Consider the following 21500-nt stretch of genomic DNA (forward strand, 5'->3'; position numbering starts at 1 on the left):
CCACCAGATATGAGTGGTGTGTTAAGTAGTACTATTCCTATCACTTTAATCCCTGTTACGTGAATTTTTTTGTTTTGTTTTTTGAAGCCACAGTGCAGCTCCAGAGGTCAGAAAAATTTGGCATGTACACATGCCTGAAAAATTAGGTATTGTTGCAGCCGCTGCTGTAGCAGCGGACAGAAAAATTGATGTTTGTTTCCCTGGCAGAAAGTGCCCTAAAACATTGCGGCTTGAACACTAGTTGGTGGCGGATAAGTCATGCAAGTCATCCGGCATTCGAAGATAACATACAGCAGCTTGTGGACCATTTATAGCCCAAGGCAGATCATCTCATTAGGCCTTTTTTACTTGAATGTATCGCCCAATGTTAGTCCCTTCTGGATCCATCCCTCATTCATCTTAATAAAGGTGAGGTAATCTAGACTTTTTTGACCTAGCCGACTTCTCTTCTCAGTGACAATACCTCCTGCAGCACTGAAGGTCCTTTCTGACAGGACACTTGAAGCGGGGCAGGCCAGAAGTTCTATAGCAAATTGGGATAGCTCAGGCCACAGGTCAAGCCTGCACACCCAGTAGTCAAGGGGTTCATTGCTCCTCAGAGTGTCGAGATCTGCAGTTAAGGCGAGATAGTCTGCTACCTGTCGAGTCGTTCTCTGAGGGTGGACCCCGAAGGGCTGTGGAGATGCTTAGGAGTTAAAAAGCTCTGCATGTCCTTCCATCAACAACACGTCTGTTAAGCGTCTTGTCCTTGCCGGTGTGGTCGTGGGAGTTGGAGGATTACTTTCAGCTCTTCCCCTGTTAGATTCCCGTTGTGCTGTGACATCACCCTTATACGCTGTGTAAAGCTTACTTTTTAATTTATTTTGGAACTGCTGCATCCTTTCCGACTTGCGGGAATTTGGTAACATTTCAGGCACTTTATGTTTATACCGGGGGTCTAGTAGCGTGGACACCCAGTACAGGTCGCTTTTCTTCAGTTTTTTTATACGAGGGTCACTCAACAGGCACAACAGCATGAAAGACCCCATTTGCACAAGTTTGGATGCCGAGCTACTCATGTCCCATTCCTCGTCCTCAGTGATCTCACTGAAGGTATGTTCTTCAACCCCAGCCACGTACAACACCACGGGTACCAGATAGGTGACAACAAGCACCCTGGGATGCCTGTTGTGGTTGGTCTTCCTCCTCAAAGCCACATTCCTCCTCTGACTCCTCTTCCTCACAATCCTCTTCCAGCGTTGCCGCTGGTCCAGCAAGCAATGCTGATAAGGCTGTTTCTGGTGGTGATGGTGACCACAACTCTTCCTCTTCACGCTAATCTACGGCCTGATCCAGCACTCTTCGCAGGGCACGCTCCAGGAAGAAAACAAATGGTATGATGTCGCTGATGGTGCCTTCGGTGCGACTGACTAGGTTTGTCACCTCCTCAAAAGGATGCATGAGCCTACAGGCATTGCGCATGAGCGTCCAGTAACTTGGCAAAAAAATCCCCAGCTCTGCAAAGGCTGTCCTAGCACCCCGGTCATACAAATACTCGTTCATGGCTTTTTCTTGTTGGAGCAGGCGGTCGAACATTAGGAGTGTTGAATCCCAACGTGTCAGGCTGTCGCAAATCAAGCGCCTCACTGGCATGTTGTTTCGCCGTTGGATATCTGCAAAATTCGCCATGGCCGTGTAGGAACGCCTGAAAAGGCCACACACCTTCCTGGCCTGTTTCAGGACATCCTGTAAGCCTGGGTACTTATGCACAAAGCGTTGTACGATCAGATTACACACATGTGCCATGCACGGCACATGTGTCAACTTGCCCAATTTCAATGCCGCCAACAAATTACTTCCGTTGTCAGAAACCACTTTGCCAATCTCCAGTTGGTGCAGAGTCAGCCACTGATCCACCTGTGCGCTCAGGGCGGACAGGAGTGCTGTTCCGGTGTGACTCTCTGCTTTCAGGAAGGTCAACCCCAAGACGGCGTGACACTGCCGTATCCGGGATGTGGAATAGTACCTGAGGAGCTGGGGGAGTGCCGTTGATGTGGAGCAAGACGCAGCAGCAGAAGAGGACTCAGCCGAGGAAGAGGTTATGGAAGAGGATGGAGTAGGAGGAGTAGAGGAGGTAGCAGCAGGCCTGCCTGCAAGTCGTGGCGGTGTCACCAACTCCTCTGCAGAGCCACGCATTCCATGCTTGGCAGCCGTCAGTAGATTTACCAAATGCGCAGTGTAGGTGATATACCTGCCCTGACCATGCTTTGCAGACCAGCTATCAGTGGTCAGATGGACCCTTACCCCAACACTGTGTGCCAGACATGCCATTGCTTCCTTTCGTACAATCGAGTACAGGTTGGGGATTGCCTTTTGTGCAAAGAAATTTCATCCAGGTACCTTCCACTGCGGTGTCCCAATAGCTACAAATTTTTTGAATGCCTCAGACTCCACCAGCTTGTATAGTAAAAGCTGGCGGGCTAAGAATTCAGACAAGCCAGCTGTCAGACGCCGGGCAAGGGGGTGACTTTGGAACATTGGCTTCTTACGCTCAAACATGTCCTTGACAGACACCTGACTGTGGGCAGATGAGCAGGAACTGCTACGGAAGAGAGACTGAGTGGCGGATGGTTGAGAGGGGGCAAGGAGGACAGCAGTGGTTGACGTGGCTGAAGATGCTGGACCAGGAGGAGGATGGCGGCTTTGAGTTTGTGTGCTGCTTCTACTCATGTGTTCATCCCATCGGCGTTTGTGATGTGAGATCATGTGCCTTCGCAAAGCAGTTGTACCTAGGTGGGTGTTGGACTTCCCACGACTCAGTTTCTTTTGGCACAGGTTGCAAATGGCATCACTGTTGTCAGAGGCAGACACACAAAAAAAATGCCACACTGCTGAGCTCTGCGATGACGGCATTCTGGTGGTGGCAACAGCATGCGTTGATTGGCGTGCTGTCTGGCTGACCCCGGGTGCCGATGCATGCTGTCTGACTATGCCACTAGCTCCTTGCAACGACCTCCCCCTGCTTCCAACTCGTCTCCTCCTCCTCTCTGTCTCCCCATCTGAACTTTCCCCCTCTTCTTCTTCTTTTCTAGCGGGCACCTACGTGACATCCAAGGACGCATCATCATCAACCGCTTCACTTGTATCTGACAAATCAACAAAGGAAGCAGCAGCGGGTACAACATCATCATCATCACACCGTACATCCATGTCTATAATGCTGCCTGACTGAGACATATCACTGTTATCTACATCCTCTGTCAATGATGGTTGCGCATCACTCATTTCTTCAAACTGATGTGTCAATAACTCCTCTGACAGATCAAGTGAAGCGGCTGTGGTGCTAGTGTTGGTGGTGGCAGCAGGCGGGCGAGTGGTCACTTGAGAGGTGCCCGAAGCTAAGCTGGAGGTGGATGGTGCGTCAAGGTTCTGAGCGGAAGCTGTAGAAGATTGGGTGTCCTGTGTTAGCCAGTCAACTAGGTCCTCCTCAGAACTTTTCACGTTCATGGTACGTGGCCTCTGAACACTGGGCATTATTGTAGGGTCAAAGGGAATCACAGCACCACGACTACGGGGTGGCCTGCCTCTTCCTGTCATTTTTTTTTTAAATGTACACTTACACTACTATTAAACAAAATATGAGTGGTGCCACTGGGCAAGTGGGCACAGTATACGCTGTGAGCCTGACACAAAAAAGCAGACTGATGTTTCACAATCCAAAAAGTTTATTTTTTTTAAATGTACACTTACACTACTATTAAACAAGATATGAGTGGTGGCACTGGGCAAGTGGGCACAGTATACGCTGTGAGCCTGACACAAAAAAATCAGACTGATGTTTCACAGTCAAAAAAGTTTATTTTTTAAATACTTACACTACTGTTACAACAGATATGAGTGGTGGCACTAGTTTTCAAGTGGGCCTGGCACACACGCTGGCAGGCAGACAACTGCAATTAGATTACAATAGCAGACTGATGTTTCACAGTCAAAAAAGTTTTTTTTTAAAATATTTACACTACTGTTACAACAAATAGGAGTGGTGGCACTAGTTGGCAAATGGGCCTGGCACACACGCTGGCAGGCAGGCAACTGCAATTAGATTACACTAGCAGACTGATGTTTCACAGTCAAAAAAGTTTTTTTTTAAATATTTACACTACTGTTACAACAAATATGAGTGGTGGCACTAGTTGGCAAGTGGGCCTGGCACACACGCTGGCAGGCGGGCAACTGCAATTAGATTACACTAGCAGACTGATGTTTCACAGTCAAAAAAGTTTTTTTTTTAATATTTACACTACTGTTACAACAGATATGAGTGGTGGCACTAGTTGGCAAGTGGGCCTGGCACACATGCTGGCAGGCAGGCAACTGCAATTAGATTACACTAGCAGACTGATGTTTCATAGTCAAAATTACACAGGCAAAAAAAAAAAAAACAGCAGAGATCATATGAGTCCTTCAGGACTGTAGTGGACACTGAATACACTAGCCTAGCTATCAATTTCCCTAAAAAATCAGCAGCAGCTACACTGTCCCTCCTCTCACTAACAATACAGGATCAGAATGAATCTAAAATGGCTGCTGCCCAGGAGCTGGGAGGGAGTGTCTGCTGCTGATTAGCTGTAATGTGTCTGCAGACTGTGAGATACAGGGTCAAAGTTTACTCAATGATGACGAATAGGGGGCGGATCGAACATCACATATGTTCGCCCACCGCTGTGAACGCGAACAAGCTATGTTCGCCGGGAAATATTCGCCGGCGAACAATTCGCAACATCACTACTAGTGATAGGCTTTTGACATCTGTCAGGATGTAGTCGATCCTAGAATATCTAACATGTGGGTGAGAATAGAATGTATAATCTCTCTCTGTTCTGTGTAGTATCCTCCAAATGTCGTTAAAGGCGAGGTCTTTAAGACACATTTTAAGTTTATGTATAATTGTGTGCGAAATAGATGAAGTCCCAGTGGAGTTGTCTAAAATAGGATCTAATGTGCAATTAAGATCACCACATACTATTAGAGTACCCTTTGCCACATCTAAAAAGTGTTTTAAAAAAGGTGTCCTGTGCTGTGTTCGGAGCATGTGCATTGACAAGTGTCACTTGTTTATGAAATAGGCTGCCTACTATTATTAAGAATCTTCCTTGTTTTTCCTTTACCTGTTTATGGGCTTGGAAGGGTATGCCTCTTCTTATTAATGTCCCCACTCCACCCCTCTTAACAGTGTTAGAGGCGTAATATGAGTCTCCAAATTTATACTTAAACGCAAAAGGTTCTCTATTCGGTAAAAAATGCGTCTTTTTAGGCTTTTGACATCTGTCAGGATGTAGTCGATCCTAGAATATCTAACATGTGGGTGAGAATAGAATGTATAATCTCTCTCTGTTCTGTGTAGTATCCTCCAAAAGTCGTTAAAGGCGAGGTCTTTAAGACACATTTTAAGTTTATGTATAATTGTGTGCGAAATAGATGAAGTCCCAGTGGAGTTGTCTAAAATAGGATCTAATGTGCAATTAAGATCACCACTTACTATTAGAGTACCCTTTGCCACATCTAAAAAGTGTTTTAAAAAAGGCGTCCTGTGCTGTGTTCGGAGCATGTGCATTGACAAGTGTCACTTGTTTATGAAATAGGCTGCCTACTATTATTAAGAATCTTCCTTGTTTATCCTTTACCTGTTTATGGGCTTGGAAGGGTATGCCATTTTCTTATTAATGTCCCCACTCCACCCCTCTTAACAGTGTTAGAGGCGTAATATGAGTCTCCAAATTTATACTTAAACGCAAAAGGTTCTCTATTCGGTAAAAAATGCGTCTCTTGGAGGAAGATGACGTCACCCCTTATTCCTTTAAAGTCTCTAATAGCTATATTCCTTTTGAACTGGTTATTGAGACCTTTTGCATTTACTGTGAGGAAATGTATCCCCTGTTACTTATCTATACTGTAGGTGCCATAGAATTACAAAAGTGTCAAGTAGCACATGTGATCCCATCCTTAATTCCTTAAGTGTAGTGTGGGCCTCAAAACATGAGATGTGACTTCCTCTAACCTGTTTTGTTAATAAATCTAAGTGACTTGTCAGCCTGTGCAGTATATCATAGCATACAGTAAAATACAAAAAAACAAAAAATAACAGAAAAACACTTTAAGAACAACAATATAGCTTATTGCTATTATTTAGTGGGAAGGCAAAACAACATCATTTCCCTCTCTAGTGATTTTAAATTCAACCTCTGAAAGAATACCATATCCATTGTAATACAGTTTGCACTTATTCGCTACAATATCTAGCATTACATTGCAAGCTCTAAGCAGCGTGTGCTTGGTAATCATCCATTTTTACTCTGTTTAATAACACATAAACATTTTAAGACTATAAATTGAAATAATCTCACCCATGAATATATATGCTTCATGTCTCTTGTGCGGTAGAAACTACTGCGTCTTTAGTAGTAATTTTGTGTTTGTCCTTTCTGAGCTTGCTGGTGGGGGCCACCTGCCAACGTTGTTTCCTCTGATTTGGTCTAGAGTCCGGGACCTCTCCGTCGTCTCTGCTCCCCTGGGCAATGAAGTCTGATGGAATGGTAAATGTTATGCCAAGTCCTTTGGAAAGAGTCTCTAAGTCCTGTGGTTCTTTATAAGTGAAGATGTTGCCGTCATATGAAACCACCAAACTGAAGGGGTACCCCATCTGTATCTTATGTTTTTGTCCCTTAACACTCCGGTTACGAAAGCAACCTCCCTCCTTCTTTGCAAAGTGTTGGGACTCAGATCCAGATAGATTTGAAGGTTGTGGTCTAGATACGAGATGGCCCTCAGCTGGTGAGCTAATGTCCATACTTCTTCTTTGTCCTTATATCTAAGGAACCGTAGGATCATGTCTCTTGGTGGGGCAGAATCCGGTGGAGGTGGTGGATTTGGGGTCCTTTTTCAAGTAACGAAATAGGTCCTGGATATAGTTTTCTAGATCTGATTTAACAATTTTTTCAGTGATTCCACGAACCCTTAAGTTGTTTCTGCGGTTTTTATTATCTAGATCATCTATTTTATCTTGAAGAGCAGAAAGCTTAGCTTCATGTATATTGGACTGGGTCGTGATTTAGTCGGTCAAGGAGTTTAGAGTTTCTTGTGTCTTTTCTAAATCTTTGACGAGGTAGCCTATGTCAGTTATTTCTTTTCTTATAGTTGTCAGCTCCAACTTAAGATTTGTAACGAGTCAAAGTCAGATTTTGAGGGGAGATTAGCTATATCTGCCTTAAGTTGTGCCATTAGATCCAGTGGAGTAGTCTGCAACAATGATGCTTCTTGTTGGCTTGGGGCAATGCCCGCAGGGTCCCGTTGTTCCAAGTTGGAGGCCTCACTGGGGCTAAAGAAGCCACTAACTTGGCAGTGCAGCTTGTTGCTTATTATTTTTGTCCAGCTTAGCACCTTTCTTAGATGCCATGTTGAGTGTTCAAGTTGCCCCCCAGTAAATAATTGTGGTTTAGCAAGCAGGCGTAAGATTATATAGCACCTTATGACATGTACAGAGCTCTGTCGATGCTGGTATCCCACAAGCTATGGCTGTTATGATCTGCAGATTTACGTATGTTTTTCCCCTATGAAATATGCGGATATTGTGGCAGTAGAATGTGGGCCTGATTTTCAGGGATTATTAAATATGGCAGATTGCTAGCTCCCTTTATTAGAGATTCAGAGGTATCTTATCAGTCAAGACATGATGCAGAGGTACACTGCTATATATTAGTGCCAGTCCATAGGGAGTATCAGTGTACTAGTATTATGGTGGCCCTTAGGCCTGATGCAGCATGGCTGTATACAAAACTATCTTTACTCTTTATACATTTGTGTGCAGAGGGGTCCGCTCTTAGTATTCCACCCATCCGGGGGTATAGCACTCTGTTATGCTTGCTTTCTCATCTGCAGCTGTATAACAGCAGGTCCCATGTCTGCCTTAGTCGTCGGACTCCGTGTTAGCACTCCCCAATATGGCGCCGGCCTCTGCTGCGTTGTAAACGCAGTATTAAAAGATCACCCATCGGGAGCCTGGTTTCACTTCATCTCCTCCACAAAAAGCTCCTTCCACCTCGGGATACTCCCAACTTCAATTTGGAGCTCTCTTCAGAGCAAATATCCAACTCTGTAGATGAGGGAAAGATTTGTTCAGCCGGAGCTCTGTCTCTATGCGGCCATGTTCTGGCAGGGGGCCAGGCTCCTCCCCCATTCCAATTTACTTTTATCATCAAATTGGCTTTGTTCTCTTGGTATTCTTTGTGGAAAGCTAAACCTAGTTAGGCTCATATGCTAATTTCTAAGCCATTGAACTGCCTCTAATCTCTGCATTTTGTGCATTTTGACAGTAAGGCACTGCTAGTTCATGTGTGTCATATAGACAACATTGTGCTCACTCCTGTAGAGTTATTTAAGAGCTAGCACTGAATGGCTAAAATGCCTTTGTCAAAAAACTGAGATAAGGGGGCAGTCTGCAGAGGCTTAGAAACAAGGTAATCACAGAGGTAAAAAGTGTATTAATGTAACAGCCTTGGTTATGCAAAACTGGGGAATGGGCAATAAAGGGATTGTCTATCTTTTTAAATAATGACAATTAAAAAATAGACTGTCCCTTTAACATATACTAACAAAGTGTAGTTTTTACATTGTGAGGGAGTAAATAAATAGAGGAATGTTTATACAGGGACAGAAAAAAACAGGGAATGATTAATGATGTAGGAGAAGGTCATACTTGTAAGTTGAAGGGTAACTATCAAAAGCACTTCTTTACAAAAGCCGGGTAGCTTATTGGAACAAGATCTCTAAGGAAATGATAAAGGCACAAACATTAACAGTAATAGAAAATGATCAAAATGACTTTCAATTTGCAAGTCTCAGAAGCGTTAGTACCATGATAGTTGCACTTTGTTTCTTCTTCCTAAAAATGTTTTTTTTTTGTGTTAGCAATAATGGATCAGTCTGCATGTCACTCAAGCATTGGATGTTAAAGTTTTCAACAGCCTGTAAAACTTCTGTTTTTTAAATCAGATGATAATTTAAAGAGACAATGCAAAAATAGTTGACATGTTTTAATTAAAGGGACAGTCTACACCAGAATTTGTATTGTTTAAAAAGATAGATAATCCCCAGTTTGCTTAATCAACACGATTATATTAATATACTTTTTACCTGTGTGATTATCTTGTATCTAAGCCTCTGAAGACTGCCCCCTTATATCAGTTCTTTTGACAGACTTGCATTTTAGCCAATCAGTGCAGACTCCTAGGTAACTCCACATGCATGATCACACTGTTATCTATATGTCACACATGAAATAACGCCCTCTAGTTCTGAAAAATATCAAAATGCATTCAGATAAGAGGCAGCCTTCAAGGGCTAAGAAATTAGCATATGAACCTCCTAGGTTTAACTTTCAACTAAAAATAACAAGAGAACAAAGCAAAATTGATGATAAAAGTAAATTGGAAAGTTGTTTAAAATTAAATGCCCTATCAGAACCATTGAAGTTTATTTTTTACTAGACTGTCCCTTTAAATATGAAACCATTAAACAACACTCAAACATAAGTTATATTTGTGTTAATAAAACATTAGGAATAATGTCTCCCAATAGTTGTCTATCTGTCCAAGAAGTAACCACAACGCGTTTCGGATCCTTGCCTCTTCCTCTCCTTTTACTCATGAATTGGTCTTCTTTTTTTGTAAGATAACTGCCTTTATAGTTATTTGTAATTATTTTGCCATTGGTTTTAGTATAATTATGTTTTCTTTTTATTCATATATTTGTTTTTAAAAGCTGAATTTCAGTGTCTTTCACCAGATTAAAGCACTCACTGTTTTTCTTAATTTTGTTGTTTCTGTTTTTTAAATGTATTTGTACGTTTTGAAATCTGTTTACCTATTTCACATTCATGAAAGATTAAATTTGACTTCCATATTCTTTTATGGGCATAGGTCTTGTTTAAGAATTGTCACATAAAATGGAGGAAACTCAGAACATATGGCCTGTGCAAAATCCAGTACTCAGTTCCAAAATGACACTTTAACAGTAAGGAGTCATTTTAAGAAATGTCGCACGTACAAGGGTGGACATCTCTGAACCTGTCATCCTGCTGCTTGTACAATTCTCATGTGCGACCAATCGCACGTGAGCAGTAGCTCTCCATTACCCCGGTTGGACAAGTCTTGAAAACCACTTCTTGTTAACTATTGGCTGTTCGCATTCCAAAGCTTCAATTGCAGCTTCTTAAATGGAACCCTTATAATTATAGTAATCACATGTTGTTTTCTATTCTAGGTTTATAAAATATTAAACTAGGCATATGTAAAAGAGTTGTACCCTTCTCACAACTAATAAAATAATTGCATAGGTATTTTTCAGGATTCTTAAAACGTGTAATTTGCCATCTCTATGAATGATGGAAATTCGCTCCTTTTATAAAGACCTTTTTCTTACTTTTTTAGACATACAAAATATAAATGTTACAGTGAAAATTGCCAATAGTTTCATCAAAGCAATAAGATAGCTGTTTCTTTGAGTGATGTTATATGCCCCAGAAGCACACATAAAAAGGATCACTGCCAAAGTGCCAAAGTGGAAGATTACTCTTGTCATTTTATTGACTTCCATTATTTTACAATGACTTAAGATATCAACGCTTGTCAAGCTAAATACATTCCTTGCTTATGTTCCATAAAGGCAGACAGTCAAAATATGATATAGGTTAATGCTCTATAGTTGCTGTGATAGTATTTGTAGCATATAACATTTTATCATGTGTAAATATAAATTCTCAAATTGAGATTTAGTTGTAATATAATAAAACTTAAATATGTATGGTTCCATATATGGCTATTCCTAACTTTGCAATGGGCTAGTGAGAGTTAAACCTTTTGTCACTGCTTGTTATTTATATTTTATTTTTCTTGATCTATGTATGTATTAAAACAACCAAATTAAAGTGAGATTTTTATCAAGACACTTACATGACACATACAGTAATTCTGTGTGATAATAAGATTTGCCACTTCCTAGAGGTGTAACACAAATCCCTGTGGTTCAAAAGAGATCCCTTCCCATACGAGTATCTTAATGAGTGTTTGCAGAAGAAATGCTTACGAATTGATCAACACCTGGTGAGAGACTAGACATGTCAAATCTCTATGATATTAACAGGCGTTACAAATTGTCATTTAAAATGGCACTAAAATGTACTTTCATGATTACATTTTGCTCAGTCTCTTTATATGCACACTTTCTGAGGAATTATTATAATTTATTTGCAGAGCACCAACAGATTCTGCAGTGCTATATGTGTAAAAGTTCACATTGTATATGTACTGTATATGAATCTGTGATTGGCTGATGGCTGTCACATGATGTAGGGGCCAGCAAACGGAAGTAAATCTTTTAATTTGTCCAAAAAAAACATGTATTCCTCATTTAAAATTCAGAGTAAGTGCTGTCTTTTTATTATGTACATGTTAATTATGCAATTCTATTGTATTAAATGGTCACTTAAAATGCATAGGCATTATTTAATAAAGTTCTGATATGTATAAGCAGCTAGCAACATCTAGAATCAAGTTAAATGTGTGTACATTGAAGCATTTTTGTAAAAACGGTGTAAAGAATGGGCTGAAGTCACACATTGAGACGCTTGACACAGGAACTCAGAGTTTTGCATAGGTAGGGTATACTGGCATGTTATAGATATTATAGATATTGATTGCTTGTAGGTTATAAAGGGAGTTATCAGGTGGTTGTGCTTGTTCCTGGGTAGCAGTTGGGATTCCCAACAATAATTTATATTAAATTCCATTTTCTTGTTGATATTTGTATACAAAAACAAATCAGGGCTTCCACTTATATAGTCTTGTTCTTGTATTACGTGTACTGTGTAACCCTCCACTTCCGGCCTCATCATGAGAGAGGTCCATGATAAAAAAAAAACGGTAATTCTTTATTTCAAAAATACCTTAAAGGCACAATTGTAGAAATCCATCAAAATAAATATTCCAGTAAAAAGTCCATAGTCCTGGTCAGACTTAGCACAACGTGGAAACAATTGTAGACCATTAATAGCATCTAACATGAGGGCCAAACCACTAAAACATCTGTAGTACAGGGATGTGAAAAGGGCTCAGTAGCAAAAGAGATTTGATTATTAAGTCTCTTTAAATATAAAAAATATCATGTAATGTACTAAGCTCGGATAGACGTCAATAATAACTTCAGTATTCATCAACATCCTATATTACTTTGTTTTTTGCATTTAAAATTATAGTTTGACATGATGCATCTGCTAATGTAGTCAAATGTATAGCACACATAATACATCATATAATGGAAGATATAAATGAGCATACAGAAATAATTCAAAACTTGTATTTATTATTGTATCAGATGTACACAATAAAGCGTGTAGAAATACATTGTGTTCATTATTTTAGACAGTTGTAAGATTCAAATGAAACTATAGTACAAAGTAAGTATTTGGTAAGAACATGGTTTACATAATTGAAAGTGTACTTCATATATATTTAGAAATGTAATTCTCTTTTTTTTCAAGATTTGTGCTTTGTATCTGCTGTAATAGGCATTATTCACTGTAAGTCATGCATTCCTAACATAATTATGTGTCAGTACTTGAAGTTAATAGTAATTTAGATGTCTAATCTTATTGCTCATACAAAGTTTGGGTAGAAAATCATATGCCTCTTTTAATATCAGATCACAGAATGTGACTGTTGACTACAAAAACTCTATATAGGAAAGGACAACTGTCATTGGAAATAATATGTTCTATTAAAATGTGTTGAATTGCTAAGCCATTTTAGGAAAATAAAGCAGAAATATTCAACCAGCTGCATGTTATGAGTATGCGCATGAACCTTTAGATTTACTAGCATAAACAAGTGGCATCCCCACTCTCCCTGGTCTCTCTAATTCCTATATTTTCAGCTGTTGTTTCATCTCTCAACTGTTAGTGAATTGTCTGTACAGATTAACACAAATAAGCATCAAATCTCACAACATGCACTTTGGCAGTACCATGGACAATTCCTTTCCTATCAACTAACTATTAGAAAACTTGAAACACTGAAGTGAACATAAAACAAATTTTTTCATAATTTTCTATTATGTATTTATAGGAACATGTAAGTATATATTTATATATATATATATATATATATATATATATATATATATATATATATATATATATATATATATATATATATATATATATATATATATATATATATATATATTAGAGAGAGAGAACTCCAACTACAGTTTATTTAAATAGGGGTGGCAAGAATTATAATCACTTAGAAGCACAAAAAGCTCAGCACTCTCCTATTATTCAATATTTACTGGTTTAACATTTCTGGGAAGATGTTTCTTCAGACCATATATATATATATACTAGTACTAAAGCCTGTGTACACGGGGCATTTTTTGCAGTACAGCGGTCCCACCCCTTGCTCTCTCCCCCCTCTCTTTTGCTCTCTCTCCCCCCTCTCTTTTGCTTTCTCTCTCCCCCTCTCTTTTGCGCTCTCTCACCCTCTCCTTTGAGCTCTCTCCCCTCTTTTGCTCTCTCTCTCCCCTCTTTGGCTCTCTCCCCCTTTCTTTTGCTCTCTCTGCCCCCTCTTTTGTTCTCTCCCCCCTCTTTGGCTCTCTCCCCCACTCTTTTGCTCTCTCTCCCCCCTCTTTGGCTCTCTCTCCCCCCTCTTTGGCTCTCTCCCCTCTTTGGCTCTCTCCCCTCTTTTGCTTTCTCTCCTCTTTGGCTCTCTTTCCTCTTTGGCTCGCTTTCGTCTTTTGCTCTCTCTCTTCCCCCCTCTTTGGCTCTCTCCCCCCTCTATATGGCTCTCCCACCCCCCTCTATTTGGCCCTTCTCCCCCCTCTCTGGCTCTGTCTTTCAAACACTTTGCCTCTCTGGTCACGCCCCCATTGTGGCACCCCGCCCGGCCACGCCCCATCATGGCGACACCCACCCGGTCACGCCCTCACCGCGCCTGGTCACGCCCGTCATCGCACCCAGCCACGCCCATCACCACACCCGACCCTGACACTCCGTTTCAGCCTTTCTCTGTGCTGAGTGCTGAGTGTCGGGATCCAAACGGCCAGGTATGTTTGTCACGTGCAGTCTCTACTGCGCATGACTGCATCTGACAAACATACTTGGCCATTTATTATATAGGATATATTTATACAAAACCCAGAAGTAGGCTGCTCTCTCAAACTAGAGTGGGTACACATCCCAAGCTAATTGCAAAACAACACTCACAGGCAGATGCGGTTGCAATCAGTGACTCAGTTATCCCCCGACTAGCCAGGGTGCAAAGATCAATACAAGAAATGTCATTAAAATGTCAAACAACCAGCTAGGCTGTAAGCAATACAAGTGAAGAGTTTGTTACAGTATCAGGCCAAAGGGTGATACACCCAGGATTCCAGGAAGTCTGTATCATCAATCTCTCAAGACCAGGGGTGGTGTTACCCAAAAGAGTCCTTGTGCAATTTTACCTACCGAAAGTGTCTGCTGCCTGTGTGCCGCAAAGGTGGGAGGACAGGTTATAAAGTCAGGAACCTTGTCCATCCAACTTTTAATACAAGGAGCCCTAAGTATTAATTGCACATTACAAATTGGAGTGAAAAGTTAAACTATATTTACACATAAACACAGCAGAACTTTTTCATTATATTTTTTATTTTCTGCTGTTTCAAAGCACACAAATTGTCTACTGTAAACCAATAAATTCTATATAGCATTTTAAAAAATGCCCCCCTCTTTAAAAAACATTTTGAATGGAAATTAACAAAAAATAAAAAAACGAAATATGCTTCATGAAAAACATTAACATTCTAAATTCCAATCAATTTTCTATCTTGTTTAATGTTAAAGGGACACTGAACCCAAATTTTTTCTTTCATGATTCAGATAGAGCATGAAATTTTAAGCAACTTTCTAATTTACTCCTATTATGAAATTTTCATCATTCTCTTGGTATCTTTATTTGAAATGCAAGAATGTAAGTTTAGATGCCAGCCCATTTTTGTTGAACAACCTGGGTTGTCCTTGCTGGTTGGTGGATAAATTAATCCACCAATAAAAAAGTGCTGTCCAGAGTTCTGAACCCCCCAAAAAAGCTAAGATGTCTTCTTTTTTAAATAAAGATAGCAAGAGAACGAAGAAAATTTGATAATAGGAGTAAATTAGAAAGTTGCTTAAAATTGTATGCCCTATCTGAATCACGAAAGAAAAATATTGAGTTCAGTGTCCCTTTAATATTTTGTTCATTTTTTTGCAAAAAAATCATAAAACACTTTTAACGAACATTTAATAGAAAAAAATCGTACTTTAATATGTCATGTGTTGCTATTTTTGCATATGCACAAACAGCTCTGATTCTTGTAAACAATGTTCACACATCCATTTCTCTGAAGAATCAATGTGCGAGAAAAAGCAAAACTGAACACAGTGTAAAATGTTTATCACTAATAAAATACTCCTAAATAGCTCTACCCCTTATTTTTTTAATATTCTCCCTTTTCTCCCAGTTACTAGGATACCATAGTCATTCATTTCTATGTAAGAACCACAAGCTAAGAGCTTTTGAAGAAAAAAAAGCATAAACATGTCTTTCTTATTCTTTATTCATCAGCCATTTTTGCAAGAAACACCTGGCACGTTTAGGGAAAATAGGTTAATTATTAAAAAATGTGGCTATCCCCTCTTTTTAGAAATAAGGCACCTTAAGTTGGGTGATTCTGATGTATCCTTTTCTGGGGGCAGCACTAAAGTTAACTTTTTATATATATATAGAGAAAGAGGGAGAGAGAGAGAGAGAGAGAGAGAGAGAGAGAGAGAGAGAGAGAGAGAGAGTGAGAAAGAGCGAGAGTGAGAGAGAGAGTGAGAGAGTGAGAGAGTGAGTGAGAGAGAGAGTGAGAGAGTGAGGGAGTGAGAGAGTGAGAGAGTGAGAAAGAGAGTGAGAGAGTGAGAGAGTGAGAGAGTGAGTGAGAGAGAGAGTGAGAGAGAGAGTGAGAGAGTGAGAGAGTGAGAGAGTGAGAGAGTAAGAGAGTGAGTGAGAGAGAGAGTGAGAGAGAGAGTGAGAGAGTGAGAGAGTGAGAAAGAGAGTGAGAGAGTGAGAGAGTGAGAGAGTGAGTGAGAGAGAGAGTGAGAGAGAGTGAGAGAGAGAGTGAGAGAGTGAGAGAGTGAGAGAGAGAGTGAGTGAGTGTGAGAGTGAGAGAGAGAGAGAGAGAGAGAGAGAGTGAGTGTGAGAGAGAGAGTGAGTGTGAGAGAGAGAGAGAGAGAGTGAGAGAGTGAGAGAGTGAGAGAGAGAGAGAGTGAGTGTGAGAGAGAGAGTGAGTGTGAGAGAGAGAGAGAGAGAGAGAGAGTGAGTGAGTGTGAGAGAGAGAGAGATAGAGAGAGAGAGTGAGAGAGAGTGAGAGAGTGAGAAAGAGAGAGAGTGAAAAAGAGAGAGAGAGTGAGAGAGAGAGAGTTAGAAAGAGAGAGAGTGAGAAAGAGAGAGAGTGAGAAAGAGAGAGAGTGAGAGAAAGAGAAAGAGAAAGAGAGAGAGTGTGAGAAAGAGAGAGAGTGTGAGAAAGAGAAAGAGAAAGAGAAAGAGAAAGAGAGAGAGATGCACTCACAGGAACGAACAACTGTCTCAATACCATTGTTAGCCTGTTCTATGGCGATTTACAACCTGGGTGCAGCTTTTAAGCCCAGTAATGCTTTTCACAGAGTAGATATATCATATACTAGTAGTAACTGTATTGCTGAATATCTGTATATGAAAAAAAAAGATATGCCTCCAGAAAAATAAAAAAAATTGTTTGTTCTTGACTGTCCCTGCCACTCATGAACAAAAACCACCCCTTCATCATCGCTCACCTGATTCCTTGCAAGTGACCTTTCAAAATGTGGGACCAGGTTCTAGTCAATGAGTGCAAAGTCTGGAAAAATAAAGGGCAGCAGTGGCGATAAAGAACTCACATAGGAGCACTCTATTGGTGCAACAACACTTTCGGACTTTGCTTATCTTCTCTTTTTTTCCACCTTATGCAAATTTCCAATCAAGTTGGCATAGTAGTCACTAGTGATGTCGCAAACCTAAAAATTTGGGTTCGCGAACAGCGAACGCGAACTTCCCCAAGCTTTAATGGGCAGGCGAATTTTAAAACCCCCAGGAACTCTTTCTGGCCACAATAGTGATGGAAAAGTTGTTTCAAGGGGACTAACACCTGGACTGTGGCATGCCGGAGGGGGATCCATGGCAAAACTCCCATGGAAAATTACATAGTTGATGCAGAGTCTGGTTTTAAGCCATAAAGGGCATAAATCACCTAACATTCCTAAATTGTTTGGAATAACGTGCTTTAAAACATCAGGTATGATGTTGTATCAATCAGGTAGTGTAAGGGTTACGCCCGCTTCACATTGACAGACCAAACTCCCGCAGCGGGTACAACATCATCATCATCATCACACCGTACGTCCATGTGTGTAATGCTGCCTGACTGAGACATATCCCTGTTAGCTACATCCTCTGGCAATAATGGTTGCGCATCACTCATTTCTTCCAAATGATGTGTAAATAACTCCTCTGACAGATCAAGTGAAACGGCTGTGGTGCTAGTGTTGGTGGTGGCGGCAGGCGGGCGAGTGGTAACTTGAGAGGTGCCCGAAGCTAAGCTGGAGGAGGATGGTGCGTCAAGGTTCCGAGCGGAAGCTGTAGAAGATTGTGTGTCCTGTGTTAGCCAGTCAACTATGTCCTCAGAAATGTTCGAGTTCGGGCTACGTGGCCTCTGAACACTCTGCATTATTCTAGGGCCAAAGGGAATCACAGCACCACGAACACGACGGCCCCTGCGGGGTGGCCTGCCTCTGACTGTCATTTTTTTTTCGATTGGTGGTACTATGCGTGCAAGCTATTGTGACAACAGATATGAGTAGCACTGTGCACTGGCAGAAGTTGGCAGAGTAGACACTGTAGGCCTGACACACATGCTTGCAGACAACTAACTGCTATTCAATCTATTACAGTCAAAATTGTATTTTTTTTTAAATGTGTGAAGGAAACTGACTGCTATTATTTAACACAGTCAAAAAAGTGTTGTTTTTTTTAAATCTACACTACTGTTACACCAGATATGAGTTGCACTGGGGTGACATTGTGCCCTGGCAGGCAGGCCCTGAAACGCACATATGTGAAGGAAACTGACTGCTATTATTTAACACAGTCAAAAAAGTGTTGTTATTTTAAATCTACACTACTGTTACACCAGATATGAGTTGCACTGGGGTGACACTGTGCCCTGGCAGGCAGGCCCTGAAACGCACACGTGTGAAGGAAACTGACAGCTATTATTTAACAAAGTCAAAAAAGTGTTGTTTTTTTTTTTTTAAATCTACACTACTGTTACACCAGAAATGAGTTGCACTGGTGTGACACTGTGCCCTGGCAGGCAGGCACTGAAACGCACACGTGTGAAGGAAACTGACTGCTATTATTTAACACAGTCAAAAAAGTGTTGTTTTTTTAAATCTACACTACTGTTACACCAGATATGAGTTGCACTGGGGTGACACTGTGCCCTGGCAGGTAGGCACTGAAATGCACACATGTGAAGGAAACTGACTGCTATTATTTAACACAGTCAAAAAAGTGTTGTTGTTTTTTTAAATCTACACTACTGTTACACCAGATATGAGTTGCACTGGTGTGACACTGTGCCCTGGCAGGCACTGAAACGCACACGTGTGAAGGAAACTGACTGCTATTATTTAACACAGTCAAAAAAGTGTTTGTTTTTTTAAATCTACACTACTGTTACACCAGATATGAGTTGCACTGGGGTGACACTGTGCCCTGGCAGGCAGGCACTGAAACGCACACGTGTGAAGGAAACTGACTGCTATTATTTAACACAGTCAAAAAAGTGTTTGTTTTTTTAAATCTACACTACTGTTACACCAGATATGAGTTGCACTGGGGTGACACTGTGCCCTAGCAGGCAGGCCCTGAAACGCACACGTGTGAAGGAAACTTACTGCTATTATTTAACACAGTCAAAAAAGTGTTGATTTTTTTTAAATCTACACTACTGTTACACCAGATATGAGTTGCACTGGGGTGACACTGTGCCCTGGCAGGCAGGCACTGAAACGCACACGTGTGAAGGAAACTGACTGCTATTATTTAACACAGTCAAAAAGTGGTTTTTTTTTTTTAAATCTACACTACTGTTACACCAGATATGAGTTGCACTGGGGTGACGCTGTGCCCTGGCAGGCAGGCCCTGAAATGCACACGTGTGAAGGAAACTGACTGCTATTATTTAACACAGTAAAAAAAGTGTTTTTTTTTTTAAATCTACACTACTGTTACACCAGATATGAGTTGCACTGGGGTTACACTGTGCCCTGGCAGGCCCTGAAATGCACACGTGTGAAGGAAACTGACTGCTATTATTTAACACAGTCAAAAAAGTGTTGTTTTTTTAAATCTACACTACTGTTACACCAGATATGAGTTGCACTGGGGTGACACTGTGCCCTGGCAGGCAGGCCCTGAAACTCACACGTGTGAAGGAAACTGACTGCTATTATTTAACACAGTCAAAAAGGTGTTGTTTTTTTTAAATCTACACTAATGTTAAACCAGATATGAGTTGCACTGTGGTGACACTGTGCCCTGGCAGGCAGGCACTGAAACGCACACGTGTGAAGGAAACTGACTGCTATTATTTAACACAGTCAAAAAAGTTTTTTTTTTAAATCTACACTACTGTTACACCAGATATGAGTTGCACTTGGGTGACATTGTGCCCTGGTAGGCAGGCCCTGAAACGCACACGTGTGAAGGAAACTGACTGCTATTATTTAACACAGTCAAAAAAGTGTTGTTTTTTTAAATCTACACTACTGTTACACCAGATATGAGTTGCACTGGGGTGACACTGTGCCCTGGCAGGCAGGCCCTGAAACGCACACGTGTGAAGGAAACTTACTGCTATTATTTAACACAGTCAAAAACGTGTTGTTTTTTTTTAAATCTACACTACTGTTACACCAGATATGAGTTGCACTGGGGTGACACTGTGCCCTGGCAGGCAGGCACTGAAACGCACACGTGTGAAGGAAACTGACTGCTATTATTTAACACAGTCAAAAAGTGTTGTTTTTTTTATCTACACTACTGTTACACCAGATATGAGTTGCACTGGGGTGACACTGTGCCCTGGCAGGCAGGCCCTGAAACGCACACGTGTGAAGGAAACTGACTGCTATTATTTAACACAGTTAAAAAAGTGTTGTTTTTTTAAATCTACACTACTGTTACACCAGATATGAGTTGCACTGGGGTTATACTGTGCCCTGGCAGGCAGGCCCTGAAACGCACAAGTGTGAAGGAAACTGACTGCTATTATTTAACACAGTCAAAAAAGTGTTGTTTTTTAAAAGCTATACTACTGTTACACCAGATATGAGTTGCACTGTGGTGACACTGTGCCCTGGCAGGCAGGCACTGAAACGCACACGTGTGAAGGAAACTGACTGCTATTATTTAACACAGTCAAAAAAGTGTTGTTTTTTTAAATCTACACTACTGTTACACCAGATATGAGTTGCACTGGGGTGACACTGTGCCCTGGCAGGCAGGCACTGAAATGCACACGTGTGAAGGAAACTGACTGCTATTATTTGACACAGTCAAAAAAGTGTTTGTTTTTTTAAATCTACACTACTGTTACACCAGATATGAGTTGCACTGGGGTGACACTGTGCCCTAGCAGGCAGGCCCTGAAACGCACACGTGTGAAGGAAACTTACTGCTATTATTTAACACAGTCAAAAAAGTGTTTTTGTTTTTTTAAATCTACACTACTGTTACACCAGATATGAGTTGCACTGGGGTGACACTGTGCCCTGGCAGGCAGGCCCTGAAACGCACACGTGTGAAGGAAACTGACTGCTATTATTTAACACAGTCAAAAAAGTGTTGTTTTTTTTAAATCTACACTACTGTTACACCAGATATGAGTTGCACTGGGGTTACACTGTGCCCTGGCAGGCAGGCCCTGAAACGCACACGTGTGAAGGAAACTGGCTGCTATTATTTAACACAGTCAAAAAAGTGTTGTTTTATTTTAAATCTACACTACTGTTACACCAGATATGAGTTGCACTGTGGTGACACTGTGCCCTGGCAGGCAGGCACTGAAACGCACACGTGTGAAGGAAACTGACTGCTATTATTTAACACAGTCAAAAAAGTTTTTTTTTTTTAAATCTACACTACTGTTACACCAGATATGAGTTGCACTGGGGTGACATTGTGCCCTGGTAGGCAGGCCCTGAAACGCACACGTGTGAAGGAAACTGACTGCTATTATTTAACACAGTCAAAAAAGTGTTGTTTTTTTAAATCTACACTACTGTTACACCAGATATGAGTTGCACTGAAATGCACTTGTGTGAAGGAAACTGA

Source organism: Bombina bombina, chromosome 1 (genome assembly GCF_027579735.1).
Source record: "Bombina bombina isolate aBomBom1 chromosome 1, aBomBom1.pri, whole genome shotgun sequence".
NCBI classification, from domain to species: domain Eukaryota; kingdom Metazoa; phylum Chordata; class Amphibia; order Anura; family Bombinatoridae; genus Bombina; species Bombina bombina.